Genomic DNA, 17,377 nt, shown 5'->3' with positions numbered 1-17,377 from the left:
GGCAGATAGGGATCCTCAAAACCTTGCAGCCTTGCCCTAAGAAACTATGCCCAAGTTTCCCCTCCCCCGCCCATTTTTATGTGGTTTCGAGATTAATAATTAAACACAGGGAAGATATTAACGATGAACCGCATAGAAGCAGCCGCCATGCAATATGCTTAACCTGGAGGGGGGGGAGTGAAATTGTACAGGGCACCGAACCACAATTAAATGTAACTTTCTTATTTTCACATTTGGCAGACAATCCAAGCTTAGTGCAAGCAGCTGCTGGATGTTCTACTGACCTGATTAAGCCAGGTAGTAATTATGGATTCAAGCACCAGTTTGGGGTTTCTCTCCAAATTCCTTTCCCGTGCTTGCGATCTGTGATTCTGTGAAATCACCCCATCAGCTGCGTGTCGTTCATTCATCTAATATGCACTAAAGTGAAATTAAATTCAGGTTCGTGTGTGTGTGTGTGTGTGTGCGCGCGCGTGCGTGTGCGTGTGTGTGTGTGTGTGTGCTGGCCCTGCCTACTTTGGGGAGCGTGTCTTCCAAAGGTAGCAGGTGTGGCCTTGGCCTGCCTCAAAGGGATAGGACCTTGGTGGCGTTTCTGCTCAACCACATGGCCTCTTCAACTTGTTCTCCCAATTTACTTGTCCGGGATTGCTTTGAGAGGGACTGAAAGCCTTTGGCAGGGGCTTCTCCCTCAGATGCTTTCCTTTCCCACGCCTGCCTCTGCATTGTGTGATTTCCAACGCCCCCCCCCTCTGCTCCTTTCCCCATTCTCCTTCCACCCATATCCCCTCCCTCTCCACCATCCCTACAGTGATGTCATCATAATCCCAGGCTCTGGGAATGTACATTGTTAGTTGGGCAAATAGAGAAATCCCCACTCAAGCATTGCAGCGGAGGGCAGAAGGGGATCAGCCAGGAGGGAGGGACACATACAAAAACACACACACAGACACACACACACACACATACACACACACACACACACAGAGAGAGAGAGAGAGAGAGAGAGAGAGAGAGAGAGAGAGCAATGGAACAGCAGGAACTGAGTGTCATGCACTTTCTGTGACTTGACTGATGAATTTGGGACTAAATAAATAACGGGAAAGCCAGCCGAGCAGAGCTCACAGTTGATCACAGTGAAGTGGAGAAAGAAGAGATGCATCTGGTAATTCTCCTTCTTGGGTCTTCAAATATTATGCCAAGAAGAATCTTTGTGGTGTCTTGGGGTGAAAAAAAAATGCAAACTCTGTTAATATGAACCAAAGCAATAGAGATCCAATATAATAATAATATGTTTTTTTATTGAAATACCCTAAAATAGTGATCACTCAGCCAACCAGATCAAGAGCCCCAGATTTGTAAAGGATAATAGGTAATTACAATCAATCAAATAACTAATTACATTTGCATAAGCAGGAAAAGCCCCTCTCTCCGCAATAAAGTCATCATCCAAATCTAAACCTTGAGGTTGACACCACAATGTTACTTTCATCCCTAAAGTATTCCTTCATTATTATGAGTTTTATAGAATGTAGAATGTTTACAACATCCTCTGCTGTAAATCCAGACTATTCCAAGATTTCTTTGGACATTTGCTTAGTTGGGAGTATTGGCTGCTGAGGATTTTCATATTGTAAAAAACTGGCATGTGGGCAGATTGAGAAAGAAATTTTATCTAAATTCCAAGGCATCTAATTTTGTATTTTTAAACCTATGTGCCAAGCCAAATTGAGTTATTGTAGGCGACGACCAGGCTGATCCAGAGGGAAGGGTCAAATACATCATCAGTCATGAGTCCCTTTGTGCCCACAAGAGATCTAAGTCCAGCCCACCTTGAACTCCTTTCTATTCTTTACGCCTGCTAATTTCCCTTGACTGTTAGTAGTTCAGATTGTTGTAGAGACTTTAAGCTTACAATAAATCTTTCTACCCATTTGAACTGCCTGGATCTCTTGATTTCCTTGGTGCTTGAAAATTATCCTTGAAAATTCACAGGTCTCTAAAAATTGCGGTGAAGTTCACTGATATCTCTCTCTCTCTCTCTCTCTCCCCCTGCACACAGAGAGACAGAGAGAAAGACAGAGAGAGAGAGAGAGAGAGAAACAGAGAGAGAGAGAGACAGAGAGAAAGAATGAGAGAGAAAAAGAAAGAGAAAAGAGAGAGAGAGAGAGAGAGAGAGAGAGAGAGAGAGAGAGAGAGAGAGAGAGAGAGAGAGAGAGAGAGAGAGCTGTCATATGGTTGTATGGATAAAATGAACTACATTTCCCTTTGTACCATCTTGAATTTTCAGCAGAAAAAAGAGACGGGAGACTTCATTGAAGGATGTAGTTGCAATCCTTACTCTAATTCTGTATTTTCCAACTATATGTTCTAGATAAAACTGACAGGTCAGGGTCTTATCAGGTCAGAGAAGGCTGTTTTTCTCCACCTAGCTCATTATTTTGTCTTCAGATACATACTAGAATAAATCTCAACAAATGATGACATATACACAGACTTTCCCACCCAGAAATGACGAAATGCAGAACGGCAAAAGACAAGAGACATTACTTAGCCAAAACAATGGGATTTCGACATAGCTACATAATATTCATTTTAAAAGACTTTTTTTAAAAAAATGTGTATTCTTGGGAAAATAGGAACCTTCCTTCTGCTGGCCAGCTTTTCTGTTCTCTTTGCAATATGGAACATGACAAGGTATTTTTCAGTGCTATTTTTGCATGTTCTATCACAGCCTATATTTAAAGCGGCACTTAAACCTGCCAAATGGTGCAGCATTTTTTAAATGGTTGTCAGATCAGCTCCCTTCCCTCCCACGTACGGGGGTACATTTCTGATTGGTTTGGAGGGGCAACCCAGAAGAAGCTAGAAAAACGTCCTCATTTATTGGACTCGATCAGGAAGGATATTCAGGGTGACATCAAGGAACAAGAAGAGAATCAAAGGGTTGTTTACTCCAGTCTTCCTTAGGGAAAAGGGTCACTTCATTGCTTTTTAGAATGTAAAATCAAGGTGCTAACCTGGGGGGCATACCTGACATTATCTGGTAGGCTTCATGAGGCTCTTCCCAAGACACAAGGGGGCCACATTCCAAAATATTCTGGCTGGTCGGGAAATTTTTAAGAAATCCCTGCAAGTCTTAAGTCGTTCATTTTCCCTTTTTAACCAGCCAAGTCGCCCAAAGGGGTAAAATTGGCCCCCATCCCTTTCAGAAAAAGGAGCTTGGGGGCCACGAAAGGGATGCTGGTGGATGCCTTGATGTTCTGACCTGCACTATTTACTCTAAGGCTAAGCAGACTGCAGTGATTTCTCAATTAAAAAATAGAGTCAAAATCTCTTCTCTCTTATTCCTAAAGGCTACACATTGGCCATGATCATCATAGTCATCAGTCCAAACTGGATGTGCTCTCCCGCTCACACCTACACACACATGCACACTAAACTGTGGTTTAGTGGGTTTATTAATATTCCCCTGCAACTCCCTTCACCAAAAATCCAGAACTGTCCTGATTAAATCCAGCCACAAGCAGACCAATGCTAATCCACAAAACAGTGGCCTATGAAGCCACAAGGCATTTGAAAGTTTCCCAATCAAAATAAACCCACCAGGCAAAATTAAATCCACAATACATGAGGGAAGAAAAGTCCAGAGTTCACAAGGCACAATCCAAGTCAAGGCACAATGCCAGTCCAAAGCAAGGCAAGAATGACACTAACCAGAAAACACACAGCTGGAAATGAACACATTCCATCTGTCTGCTGTGCTAAATGGCCAGTTTCCAGTGCAGCCCATCAAGAAGGGCAAAGCTTTCTCCTCGCAAGTAATCTGACTGACTTTCTCTGCTCCTGCCTTTTCTCTGCCCTATGCGTTCTTGGATCAGGTGCAGAAGGCAGTTCCTCTTCCTCATCACTGACTGGCTGCAGCTGCATGCTTTCCCCATCCGAAGTCTCAGGGCTGTCCTGCAGCAGCTGTGCTTCAGCCAAATCCCTCTCAGAAGGCTGCTTGGAGCCACTGACCAACTCCTCTCCAGATATGCCTGGAATCTGGTTCATCTTCCTCCGAGCTGACATCTGGAGAGATATCTGGGGACGTGTCCGGGAGAATCATCATACTGGATGATATTCTGAATATGAATAAGCTGTGCCATATCAGGCAGAGCCAACAAAGCTGAGATGCAAAAATCTGCATAGTCACTAGGTGGCAACAAAGAGAAGCAGAAAAATGGGCTCATGCCTGCCATCTATTGAGCCACGTGGACTTGGACTACCAGACCGTGACCTCAACCCACTCCTATGCCAGCTTGCTACCCATGCATTTGAAATCGTCCAATCTTTCAGAGTTTCACTGGAGTATTCTAACACTGACCTGCGATAAATAGCATCTATATGGCCACTGGTTTGTTGGTATCCATTATTCCTTTGATATTTAGGGGACAGAAAGTAACTCTGTCTGTTTTGGGAAAGCTCTGAGTGCTGTTCAGTAGCTTAGTCATTTTTCATTATTTGGCAATTGCAGCAACTGGACGCAGGTCTCCAGGGCTGGTCAGATCAAGGTAGTATGGAGTGGAACAAATTATTTCTGAGACATGGGAATTATTTTGATGTGGCTTATTTGCCATTTTGGCAGCTGTATCAAACCGCTCCTGTTCAGATCAGCAATCATTCCAAAACTCTTTTGTACAAAGGCTATTGCCAAGTCAGCTCACAATGACTGAAAACCACACAAAAACCAGAATTTTATACACACACGCAAACACACACACACACACACACAAACACTGCCTTTTGCTTCCACATCCTCAAGAGGATATATTTTCCCACATTGAATCTCACTCTGATCCTGTAGCAGTCCTTAGGGAGGAGGTAAAATAGGGTTGTTGTTTTTTTTCTCCCTTCCAGGGCTGAATGGAAAAAAAACCAGCAATGTTGCCAGAAATCTTACAAGAATCGGTGCCCATGGCAGGTGCTGAGAATGTTACAAGCAGTCCAAGGGGGAATCGGGCTGGGTGAGAAACTCTTTCTGGCCAGTGTGTTTGTGGTGGCTCAAAGCCAGTGAACACAATGAAGTCTTTCTTGGATCATCTTTGGTCCTCTATCCTAAAGGCCTGGAATCACACACACCCCCTTTCCCCAAAGCTTCCTGTCCTAAGAGAAGACAGAGAGTCCTGTCTTTCTCCAATGCCTCTTTGCCAAAACTCTGTGGTCTCACTAGAGAGACAGGGAGAAAGAGCAAGAGAGGCTTAGAAAGAACTGGAATGTTTATTAAGCCATGACCAAAGCCTTCTGCCCTGGAGACTCACTTTGCTTGTGAAGCAGAGAGATGCCAACTAACGGCACATGGCATTTCTTGAATATAGTTCTTCCTCTTTTTCTTTCAGTCCCCCTAAAACAGTGGTTCTCAACCTTTTTAATGCTGTGACCCCCCAACCGGTTGTAAGTCGAGGACTACTCAACCAGTCATAAGTCGAGGACTACTCAACTGGTGCAGCACCGTTTGCAGAATGGGACTTTTGGCTGGCTCAGCAGGGCAGAGACAGCCTGGACAATTCCTACTGGCTTTCAAAAGCCAATAGAATAAAAGGGAGTAGCACAGCTAAGGAAAAGGGGGGGGGAAAATGGTGGACTGCGTTGTTTGGCGACCCCCGTGAAATGGTCGTTCAACCCCAAATGGGGTCCCGACCCACAGGTTGAGAACCACTGCCCTAAAATAACTTCCAACTAACTCACCGAGTTCCAACTCCCTGCAAAAGATCAACGCAGAATAAAATATTCTTCGGAGGGATCTTGTTTTGTTCCTTGGAGCCATTTGCCAACTCCTATTCTTTTGGGCATGTTTTAATGCCCCCCATTTAATTATTGAAGACCCCGGCTCTTGACCAACTTCTGGGAATGAAGGCAAACTAGGACAGGACATGATGTGCTGGCAAATGAACAGAAATATGATCCTTTTGATTAGCCTCCGGCTTGGGGAATATGTTCTCCACTGGTGAACCTAGTGGTTTGTGAAGGCCAGCTAAGATCACGGAACAGCCAATTATAAATAAGTAGAGACACACAAATGGAAAATGAAATCTCACTGCCTGCACAAATCATTCCCCACTGTTCCTCTAGAGAACCTGGGTGGCAGAGGAAATATTTAGCGTTTACACAATATCCAGAATAGGGTATATTTAAAAAAAAGATATGGGAAATTCAAATATCTACCTACTGTTCAGCGCTGGGGAAATCAGGATATACAGTCAGTTCAAATGAATATAAAGATTTATTGCAAGCGTAAGCTCTGAACTACTAACGGTCAAGGGAAAGTAGTGGAAGTTAAGAAAGGTACTCAAGGTGGGCTGGGCTTAGATCTCTTGTGAGTGCACAGGGACTCATGACCGATGACACGTTTGACCCCTCCCTTGGGCTCAGCCTGGTCATCACCTATACCTACTTGAGACATCACATTTCCATTCTTAATGCCCCATGCATTATGGAAATGTTCTTAAAGGTGACTTTACTCAGTTGGAGAGATAACATTCAGGTGGACCTCAGCTGAAGGGTGCTGAAGCATGGCTGCCAGCAGCCAGGGAATAGCACCATATTCTTCCATACAGAACGAATTCTGCAGTGACATTTCAATGGAGAAGAGCATCACATTTGAATGGCGATCATATGAATTGCAACGAGAGACAACTAAGTGATCACTAGAAGTTCCAATAGAAGAGAATATTTGCAGCTCGGGGTTGAACTATGGAGTCCTCCATCACACATCATCATTGTGATGAAGTGTGGATGATGCTACCTAGTCAGGTCCTAAAATGTCTGCAACCAAACAACCAAGCTCAAATTGCACAATTAGAAAGTTGTAGCATGCATGTATGGTTTGGTCCCAGTTCATTTTCTTCCTGGTCCTGTTTTTTTTTTTTTTTTAAAAAAAAATCAGTTCCTAGTTGTATCTTCTTGGGATGGGGGTATAAAATAAAATCTGTTTTCATTCATCTCACCCCAATTATCTGTAAACCCAGGTCTTGAGTTCAGGACAGTCTTGCTAACTTTCCTTGCTTGTATTTCTCTTCTTCTTTAGAGACATTAACATCAAGTGAAGAAACTGGACTTCAGTCTGGGCTATCAGCCAGTTAAAAAGCATGTAGCTGATTAATCAGTTGCTTTGGAAGTACTTAATTGGCTCATTAAATGATTGCATTGAAATGGAATTTACACAATGGAGCCAAAACCACTGCATAGGTATCAGTTGGAGTTGAGTTAGTATGTCCTTATAGTATCCGCACAAGTTCCCAAGCATATTGCAACAATATGCCAGACCATGTGTCTTCAAAAATAAGCAAAAAATAGTTCTACAAGTCCTTACCCTGGACCTGTTTATCACGGAATAACAGAATCAACATTTTAAATGAATAGATAAATGCATAGATCATAAAAATGTATGCATCTTTACAATGCCTTCCTATCTTTATTTAAAATTGTTTGGGCCAATTATTCTTGCAAAGTTTAGTTAAATATTCACGTCAAAACTGCAATTCTAATTTCAGCCTCCCCAAAATATCTACAAAATCACAGGTCCTAGCTAACTGGAACTTCAACTGCTCATCTTTGCTAATCTAAAACGTACATGTAGTTTTTCTCTGCATGTGTCTGTATTCTGTGCAATATCTATTGTAACCTATTAACTTGATTCACACAACACACTAAGCCATGCCCTACATAACTCTAACTGGTTAAACCATGATTGGCTGCATTTGTGGATCACATTGAGTCTTCAGCTAACATTGACAGAATCCAGTGGATGGGTTTCGTGAGGTCAAAACCCAAACCGATCCCATGCATAGCTTCGTGCTATGTCTAAGCTTCATCATGACTGCGTGCTATTTATTTAAAAGCTGCCAAATGATTTGACTGGAACATAAATGTCTAGTAGAAGCCACTATGACCCTCCACATGTAACCGGGAGAGTTTATATGTGATGACGACCTGAGCTACATCACATCACTTGCCTGTCCTCTTCTCCATCCCAAGATACCTCATGTATTCCATGCTCCTAAGTTATAAAATAGTAAGAAAGGTTTTTCAGCTAATCCCCCTGCAGCCTGTAAGCTGACTTCTGTAGTTCAACCTCATTTCATCATCACTGAATTCATTGGCCAAAGACTGATTTGTTCCTTTGTTTTCTGGAGGGAGGTTTTAGGAAGTCAAATCCTCCAAGATCTGGGAGAGGCTGTGCCCTTCTTACAGCATGGGGCTGATTTATATCAATCTCCTCTTTGCTCCTAGCAGAATCTGTCTGTCTGCTTCTATTCTCCCTTCCCTAACTTGGAAGAATGGAATTATTAAATTTTTAGCTCCTTGTTTAAATCTTTTCCCCCCACCCATCTTTATTTTTTTGCTTTAATTTTTTTTTGCTGGTTTATTCTTTTTTTTTCCAGCACAGACGGTGCCTGTGAGTTTCATGTTGCTTTCCTTAGTTATCCTTCCGCCTTCCTCTATTTATTTTTTTGCACTTGATTTATTATTTCTTTCATCCTTCCAAATCTTGTCTCTTTGCTGTTACCATATTTCTTATCACAGATTAGTTTCATTTTGATTTTTTTAAAAAAAAAATATGAATTTTTACTTGAAGAGAAATGCATGCTTTGTGGCCATCGACCCAGATATAGTTCCACAAAGCCTTGGGGTGATCTTCAAAACTCCTCTCAAAGTTATTACCAAATTGCAAATGTGTTAAAAAGTAGAGGGGGGTGATAGTAATAATAATTGTAATTCATTAATTTTAGCAGGATTGAAATGCGCATTAAATTCATTATTTTGTTATGAAATGCTATACTGGATAAATTCCATGATGCTAGAGATTATTACAAATCTACCTAACATTCATTTTGAATTACACTAATGGAAAGTGAAGTAATTCAGGACCAGTTTACATCTTTTTTTTTCTTTTTTCTTTAAAAAGAGAGATATTTTCTCAGATCTGAATCCAGAATTCTATGAGTTTATTAGGTCAGCCTCTTAATAGTATCCTCTGATTTTAAAATACCGGTATTGAAAAAAGAAAGAAAGATAAATATAAGATTAAATTGTGTATAATGCAATATTATTTTTTTCTCTCTCTCTCTCTAAAATAAAATGAACATTGGTATTTCCTTTCCAAATATAAATTAAGCCGATCGTGGGGGGGGGGGTTGTAACCATTTACATAATTTTACATGTATCACCAAAAACCTCAGTAAAAATATCATTTGGGTAATTGTGCTGAATTGTTTCTAAATGATAGCATAATAAGGGATTATAATTTAGAAAACAGATCAAATTGATACATTCATTGGAATGCTGTTTTATGCTGCCTTTTCATTGACCAGAAAAAAATGCATTAGGTTCGCTACTATTTCCTAAACAACATTTTTATTTTGTTTAGTCACTCTTGGTTTGTTTGTTGGTTGTTTTTTTTTTTTTTTTACTGTTCAAGTATCTTCCCAAAATCAAGGCATTCTGAGAATTGGGACATTCACATAATGTAGGCTATGGAAAGCTGGGATTCTTTAAGCCAATTTGTATTGGAAGAACGATGGCTGTTAATTCCAGCCTGCTTGATTCAGAAATGCTGAATAGATATAGAGATAGCATTTGATAAAAATGACGTATAATTGGTCTAAGTACTTTTAATCCATGATTAATAGAGTGGGCTCCTTAAAAAAAAACACCTTAAAACTATTTTTTCTTCCCCTGACTTACAATAACATAATTCCAAATCTCTTCAATATTTTATGATGAGTGATTTGTGAAATTTTAATAAAGAACAATGAATATCATTGCTAATATATCCCTAAAGCCAATACTCCCGCTCTTTCTCTGGATGCATAAGTATGTTTTTTATTTGTTTATTTGTGCGTGTGTGTACATACATGCACAAAAAACATACATACATAATTTTAATCCTTGTCAGTTGCTTTAAATTTAGGAATAGAAGACAGAAAGACAGGTGGTGGATTGGGATCTGTCTGTAAATGTCTGAATGATACACAAGCTTTTGTGTTTCCTTAGTTTCTCCCAATTGTTTAATCCTAGCAACAACTAATTAGCATGCTCTAATTAGTAATGGTTGGGAAAGAGAACCAGGAGTGAATTTGTGTGTGTTTCTACATACGTGTGAAAACACTGTACATTCAAACTAATTGGCATCTGGGTATAGTTGTGGACATTCAATTTCTGATAAAAAGCAAAGCAGATTTAGGAAATTTGACACCTGCCTCCTATTTCCACCTCTCTCTCTCCAAATAACACTTATATTAGAGCATTTAGTTCAAGCTTCTCTGGCTTTCAGTGTGTCCAACTCTGTTCTTGAAATTCTTTTATATACAGAAATTCGGATATAGACTCAAGATGTTACTTAGCAGCAGTTTTGACCTGTTTCGAAAAGATCTCCATATTGCTCATTAGGAAAATGAAAAGTCAGGATGAGTGTCAAGATTTAAATTATCTTGCTGCTGTTTCTTTGTTTTTGTTTTGTTTTGTTTTGGGCTGGTTTTTTTTTTTTTTTTTTTTGCTAGCCCATTCTGCTAATGTTTTGAAGCATGCTTTGCCCTGAAATTAAAAGCTCAGTCTTATTCCTGATGGGTGATCTTCTTTAACTGATCTAACCTAATCCTAATTCCTAATTTGCTCACCAAATTGCAAAAAGATTATACACTCAGAGAAAGGATTTCTATTCTCTGCAGTATCTTTGCATTTTTTCTGCAATTGCTTAGATTTTTGAGGCTATGTATTGCCATTATCTGGGACCTATAGCAAATATAAAGCCGCTGTTTTCTTTGAATGATATCATGGCCTTTTCTGATTGGTTCATGTTAGCACATGAGCTTTGTTTACAATATTAGATCTACATGGAATCCAAGGTAGAATCAAACCTGTCATTTTTTCCAAAATAGGATTGATAATAAACTTTTAATTGGCAAAGGACAGCCATAGGGATCAAATTCATTTTCACACTGAAAACAATATTCTTTTCTATTTAATTCAGAAAACAAAGGGTTACACCTATCAGTATCCGAGCTAGTATAAAGACGACGTAGTTTTTCTGCTATATCTTGCAGAATATATATGCATAATATATATACCTCATAATAATTCTAGGTTTGGCTAACAAAAACATTAACATTCATTGGAACAATGCCAGGCTCATTATCTATCCCAGATTTTTAAACCAATCAGATTCAGTTTTCAACCACGGAATGAAAATCTGGGGAACATACTAAAAAGATTAAATGTATACTGGAGATGACAAAATAGTTTTGGACAGGGTGGCCAAAACGGACTTTGATTTGGTTCAACCGGTTGTCCTCTCAAAGCGTGCAGGCCCAGTACAGAGAAGAGAATGCATCAGGAGCCGCATTTGATTTCAACTAATGAAAATGGAAGCTCAATTAAATTAAATTAATGAAACAAAGCAAATAGGACTATTCCCTGTGAGCTGAATGAGCTTCCTCTTCTGGCACGTTACTAAAAGAAAGTCTCCTTTGAATTCAGCTTAACTCAAGAATTTGGGGACACAGCTTTGTGATTTTCCTGGCAACAGTGTGGGGGCAATTTGCTATTCCTTTTTTTCCCCCAGTGTGGCACATTAAGTGTCACAATTCGTCAAGGACTTCTGAGGCCACATCCTAGACTTGGAAAAGCTGGTGTGTTTGTGATTTTATGGCCTTAAGTTGTCGATGGCTGTTATAAAATTAGAAGAATGTTGGCCAAACAAGGCAGAAACAAATGTAAATGCACTAAAAGATGATGGGAAAATAGAACTCAGTATGCTGCGTTCTACCAGCCACTGTCTGATGCCTCTAAAAATGGTTATTGGGCTCTCAAAAATTATCCCACTGAAATGAGGCAGTTAAAGGAGCATTGGGGTCTATTTTTGATCAACTCTTGCTCCATATTGTTGGTTTCAACTAGCAGGAGTGAGTTCCTTTGGGTTTTAGAAAGGACTAACAGAATAACAGAATAATGGAAGGGACCTTGGAGGTCTTCTTGTCCCATTCCTTTCTCAAGCAGGCCTATACTATTTCAAACAAATGGTTGTCCAATCTCTTCTTGAATGCCTCCAGTGATGGAGCACCCACAACTTCTGAAGGCAAACTATTCCACTGGTTAATTGTTCTCACTGTCAGCTTCTTATTTCTAGGTTGGTTCTCTCCACGATTAGCTTCCATCCTTTGCTTCTTGTTCTGCCTTCAGGTGCTTTGGAGAATAGGTTGACCCCCTCTTCTTTGTGGCAGCCCCTCAAATATTGGAACACTGCTATTAAACTAGACATACCCAATTCCTGCAACCATTCTTCATATGTTTCAACCACCAGTCCCCTCATCCTATTTGTGATAAGCATAGTCATCCAGTAATCATCTGAATGAGATACCCGGTTGGGAGCATCATGCGTTCTGCCAATCCATGCTGGCTGAAAATCAGAGTATGAATGTTCATACTAAGGCTCTTTTTTCCTCCAAAGGCAGAAGGCAGACATTCTTTTGTCGTTACTGTCCTTTTATTGCCATTATTATCAATTATTTCCTCTTATGTTAATGTGTTTCCATCTTGTTTCAGTCTATTATCACGTTCTTATTATTCTTATTATTTTTAGTGTAAATTACTTCAGGGTTTTCCTAAGAAGAAATGATACAAAAGCTCCTTGGTTTGTTTTTTTTTAAAAATGATATTATTACTGTTTTAGAACTTCAGGCCAACTGCTGATAGAACAAAACAAAGGACAAAAATGAGGAAATAAATATGGTATTCATAATGTGCATTATTTATTTATGGAAAAATGGATGGCCTGCGGCTGTGGTCAGGAGGACATTGTCCTAAGGCAGAAGAAATTCAGGGTCAAGTCCCACCTCAATCATAAAAGCTCCCTGGATGATTTGGGGCCAGTCATTTTCTCTCGGTAATTCTTCATAGAATTATTGTTTTAGAAAATGTGGGGTAAAGGGGATGTTCTTGAGCTTCTAGAAAAGAAAGGAAATATAAAACTGATGACTAAATAAAATTATGATATGCTCCAAATATATCATTTATAAGTAAGCCAAATATTTGTAGAGAGTCATATTTCATTAACTGGGTTTTTTTCATTTATTAATCATAAACATAACGTCAATTGTTTTATTTTGCCAACAAGCCTTGATCTGACCGTGATTCCACTATCCTCAAAGAAAAGAACTCAGCTGAGCCGCTGAAGTTGTATCTGATGTTGGAAAGGAAGGCCGAGAGAAAACTTTGCAATCTGAAGGCGCTATAGCCCCCCCCCCCGTCTTAAGTATCTTAATAAGTTGTGACCTTGGGCCCACCTCTCTTTCACAGGTTGACTTCATACAACCTGCTAAACCCTAAGCAAAACACAGTCACTGTGTTCACAGAGCAAAGGAGGCCCAAGTCAATAAATCATATTATGTCTTAATCTGATGGGTAATGGCTGAATACTTTCTGAACCACCAGCTGTCTAATTCCAGGCTAGTTTAGCCTAACATATAGTACAAGCCTTAGTCTAGTGATAAAAAAATGTGTTCTTGGTACATTCTAGGCAGAAAAAGTGAGACATTGAGATAACAAACCATTCTCTTTTTTTAAAAAAAAAACAACCTGAGTTCAAAAAGGATTAATCCCTGTCAAGATACCTAGATATTTGGATATCTAGGATATTCTGAAGATTGAGCATAGAAGTAAATGAAAAACAAAGCAATGTGATAAGGTGGAGTGTGAGTGTGAATGTAGGCATGACTGATGCCTCTTAACAATAAAATTATCTCAGTTCTCTCTCTCCTAATTATTTCCCTTTTGTGAAGGAACTAAGATCTACAGCAGACCTATCAAAAATCCTTATTTAAGAGAAGGGTCTCTTTCGTTCATTCCCTCTTCCTGATCTACTCCCCCCCCCCCAGTCTTCCTTTACTCTGGCATAAAGGGGCATGCAGTATGTTAAAAAACAAACTTGAATTTGGGTACACAAAGCCCTTCTGTTTATTGAGAGCTCCTGAGCTTCCCCCCCCCCCCGTTCCTCCTCCTCCTCCTCCTCCTCCACCACCTCTTCCCTCTTTCCATTTTGTACTGAGAAAAGATTGTGCCATTTATTTGTTTACCTCGTGCATTAAGGGACCCAAACTCTGCATGGTCATGAGCTACCAGATTGGAGGAAGAGAACACAAAAACCAGCGCATTAAAATTCCGAGGCAGCTCCCGACAAAGTCCCTCTGTTCTGTGAAAGATGGCTAGGAAGGCCAACAACTAGCGCTGTGACAGGCAGGCAGCCGGGACAAACAAAGAACTCTCTGTGTCAACTCTTCCTGCCCTCCAGAGAGGGGAAACCTTTGCAATCACCAACCATGATAATCGTGGTTGCGTATACCAGCTGGCACCTCTACATAGGCGCACACTGACCTGTCGCAGCATGAGAAAAATGAGGCTGGTAACATGGCATGGGGTGGTGAGCATCAAAGAGAGTGGGGTTGTTTTTTCTTTCTCTTCTTCTTCTTATTTTTAATAAATGAAAAGCTGTGAATGGTTGTCATGCAACATAGGCACCCCCAACATCAGAGGGGCAAACAGAAATTCAGGGGTGCTTGGGTTCCATTCTGGTTTACTGCCTGGTTGGCCACATCTCAACTATTCTGGCTTTCTGAAAGTTCTCTGCCTCTTATAGAAATGCACACGGTAATATTCATGTATGGGCTGACAACTTCCCAAGGTTCTGTGGGATGGAAGCTGAAATGTAAGCATCTCGTATTATTCGTCCAGTCAAGAAGCCATCAGGCTAAAAACTGGGAGACAGTGAGTTCTAGTCCCACCTTAGGCACAAAACCAACTGGGTGACCTCAGGCTTAATCGCTTACTCTCAGCCCCAAGACGGTAGAGGCCGTGGCAAGCCACTTCTAAAAATTTTCCCAAGAAAACCAAAGGGATTTGCCCAGACAGTCTTCAGGACTCAAAAATTGACTTGAAGTGGCCAAAATAATAATAGTAACAACAGATAATAATAATAATAATAATAATACCTTTAATGAACAGCATTGGCATTGACAAAAATCCTCCTCAGTCAATTGCAAAAAGGGCAGCATTACTTGGAGCAACTTACATCCTGCAAGGATACGTTTAACACCATCAGACAATACCAGCTGCCTATCCCAGGCCTTTGGGAAGGACTTGATAGGTGGATAAAAATGCTAAACCCAACCTAAACATCTGGCTAATTGTGTGAGACCAAACCATAAAAATATCCCCTATTTGTTTTACAGAAGTATTTATTGAAATTATTCATCACACTCTTCTGTTTACAAAAACGGCTGCTCATAGTATAACAAGGGATGCTTTCAACTGAGGAAGTAGAAGGATAAGTAACAGTACAGCAGATTAAGATTCAGATTGAAACATCCCCGCTGTCCCCCCCCCCAAAATAAACATATGGAAAGACTTCAAAAATACGACCACCCTAACTTAACTTGGTTGCAGGAAAAGGAACCAGGGGGAAAAAGTACTTCAGGCTGTGCTTGAAAATTGTCTGGTGGGTGCAGCTGGATGATCTCCCGTGATCTCTTTCAGTCCCTGATTGTTGATTTCATATCAGGAGAGCCATGTTCATCTATGGGAGCAAAAAATAAAAACCAGAATATACATTTAATACAATTGATTAGAAAAGGTGTTGCCAGATTCCTTTGGATTCTTATTGTGATTGATTTTTTTTTAAATCAATGTAGCTTTCCCAAAATATATCAAGTCTGTTTCAGACTTGCCAAAATACTGGAATAACAGCATTGGTGGTTCTGGGGAGAACTGGAATAAGATTGGAATTCTGAAGCATTTTAATCTATTTCCAAATGGTTTATAACACTCCATTAAAAATAAATTAAGGTAGAAACATAAAAATAATAACAAAATTATTTCCGTAAAAGACCATATGGCTTTAAAATAAAACCCTACGCACCACACATGTATACATGCACATATACACACGTATACATAATATGCTGTAACATCTCTTGCCTTAAGAAAGAGTAGTACCAACCATGTTGTGTCCCTTGGTTGTAATGAATGAATGTTTATAAATTAATAGGTCAATAATCTAACATTGACAAAGAAGGAACAGGGTTTGCAGTTAGGGGAAAGCGGACGTCCTCAACTAGTACATTTGTAAATAAATACAAATATTCTTGGGGCTTCATTCCTAAGGAGAGATCAAGCATAGTAAGTGTCCTCTGGAACTAGCCACAATTTGGAGGGTTGCAACACATGCAACAATAGACTGATATTCTGGTTCAAGAGATTCAGACTTGCATAAGAAAGAGTGGCTGAAGTGAAGGATTGCCTAAGGCAGCATATTCCCAACTGTTCCAAATTCATCAGACCGATTCTTGTGATCTTTGAGGAGGTGAGCTAGAAATATGAACGGTGAAGTTCAGTTTATCTGGAGGATCCCGGGTGAGATGGCAGTAATAGCTGGTTGCAGTGTACCATCAGCCCCATCATCATCATCATCATCATCATTTGAATTTAAAATTCTATTTTTCTGAGAACCTATGGAAAAGTACAGCATATAAGGATCATTTCTCAAAAGTAGGTGGACAGAGAAGAGTGGCAAGCCAAAACTCATCCAGCGAGCTCCAACATTGAGTGAAGAGACTCATCCCAATCCATCACCAGTAAGACCACATCTGGAATACTGCATTCAGTTTTGGTCACTACATTACAAAAAGGGGGTTGAGATTTTGGAAAAAGTGCAGAGAAAAACAACTAAGACAATTAAAAGCTGGAGACTAAAACACAGGAGGAACAGTTGCAGGAACTATGGCTAGTCTGGAGAAACGAAGGACTAGGGGGGAGATGACAGCAATATTCCAGTATTAAAGGGGCTGCCACAGAGAAGAGGGGGTCAACTTATTTTCCAAAGCACCAGAAGGCAAGACAAGAGACAATGGATGGAAACTAATCAAGGAGGGAAGCAACCTGGAATTAAGGAGAAACTTCCTAACAGTGAAGACAATTAACCAGTGGAACCGCTTGCCTCCAGAAGTTGTGGGTGCTCCATCACTGGAGGCTTTTAAGAAGAGACAGGACAGCCACCTGTCTGAAATGGTATAGAGTCTCCTGCCTGAACAGGGGGTTGGACTAGATGATCTCCAAGGTCCCTTCCAGCTGTATTCTGATTGCCCTCTCTGACTTTTTCTCTAAGGTGGTTTTTAGAGGCACCCCTGCAAGAAGATCCTTAGCAAGGCTGAATGTTCGCCGCTAGATGGTGGTGTAGCAGAAGACTTACTTGAAAAAAGAAATTAATACAAAGGCATACCGAGAGGCATGCTTGCCTGGACCTGTTTGCCTGTTACTGTGTCTGTGGCAGATTACACAGATTCAGACACCA

Source organism: Crotalus tigris, unplaced genomic scaffold (genome assembly GCF_016545835.1).
Source record: "Crotalus tigris isolate CLP2741 ecotype Arizona unplaced genomic scaffold, ASM1654583v1 scf7180000019068.10715455, whole genome shotgun sequence".
NCBI lineage: Eukaryota > Metazoa > Chordata > Lepidosauria > Squamata > Viperidae > Crotalus > Crotalus tigris.
The sequence above is the reverse complement of the archived record's forward strand: the minus strand, read 5'-3'. Positions refer to the sequence as shown.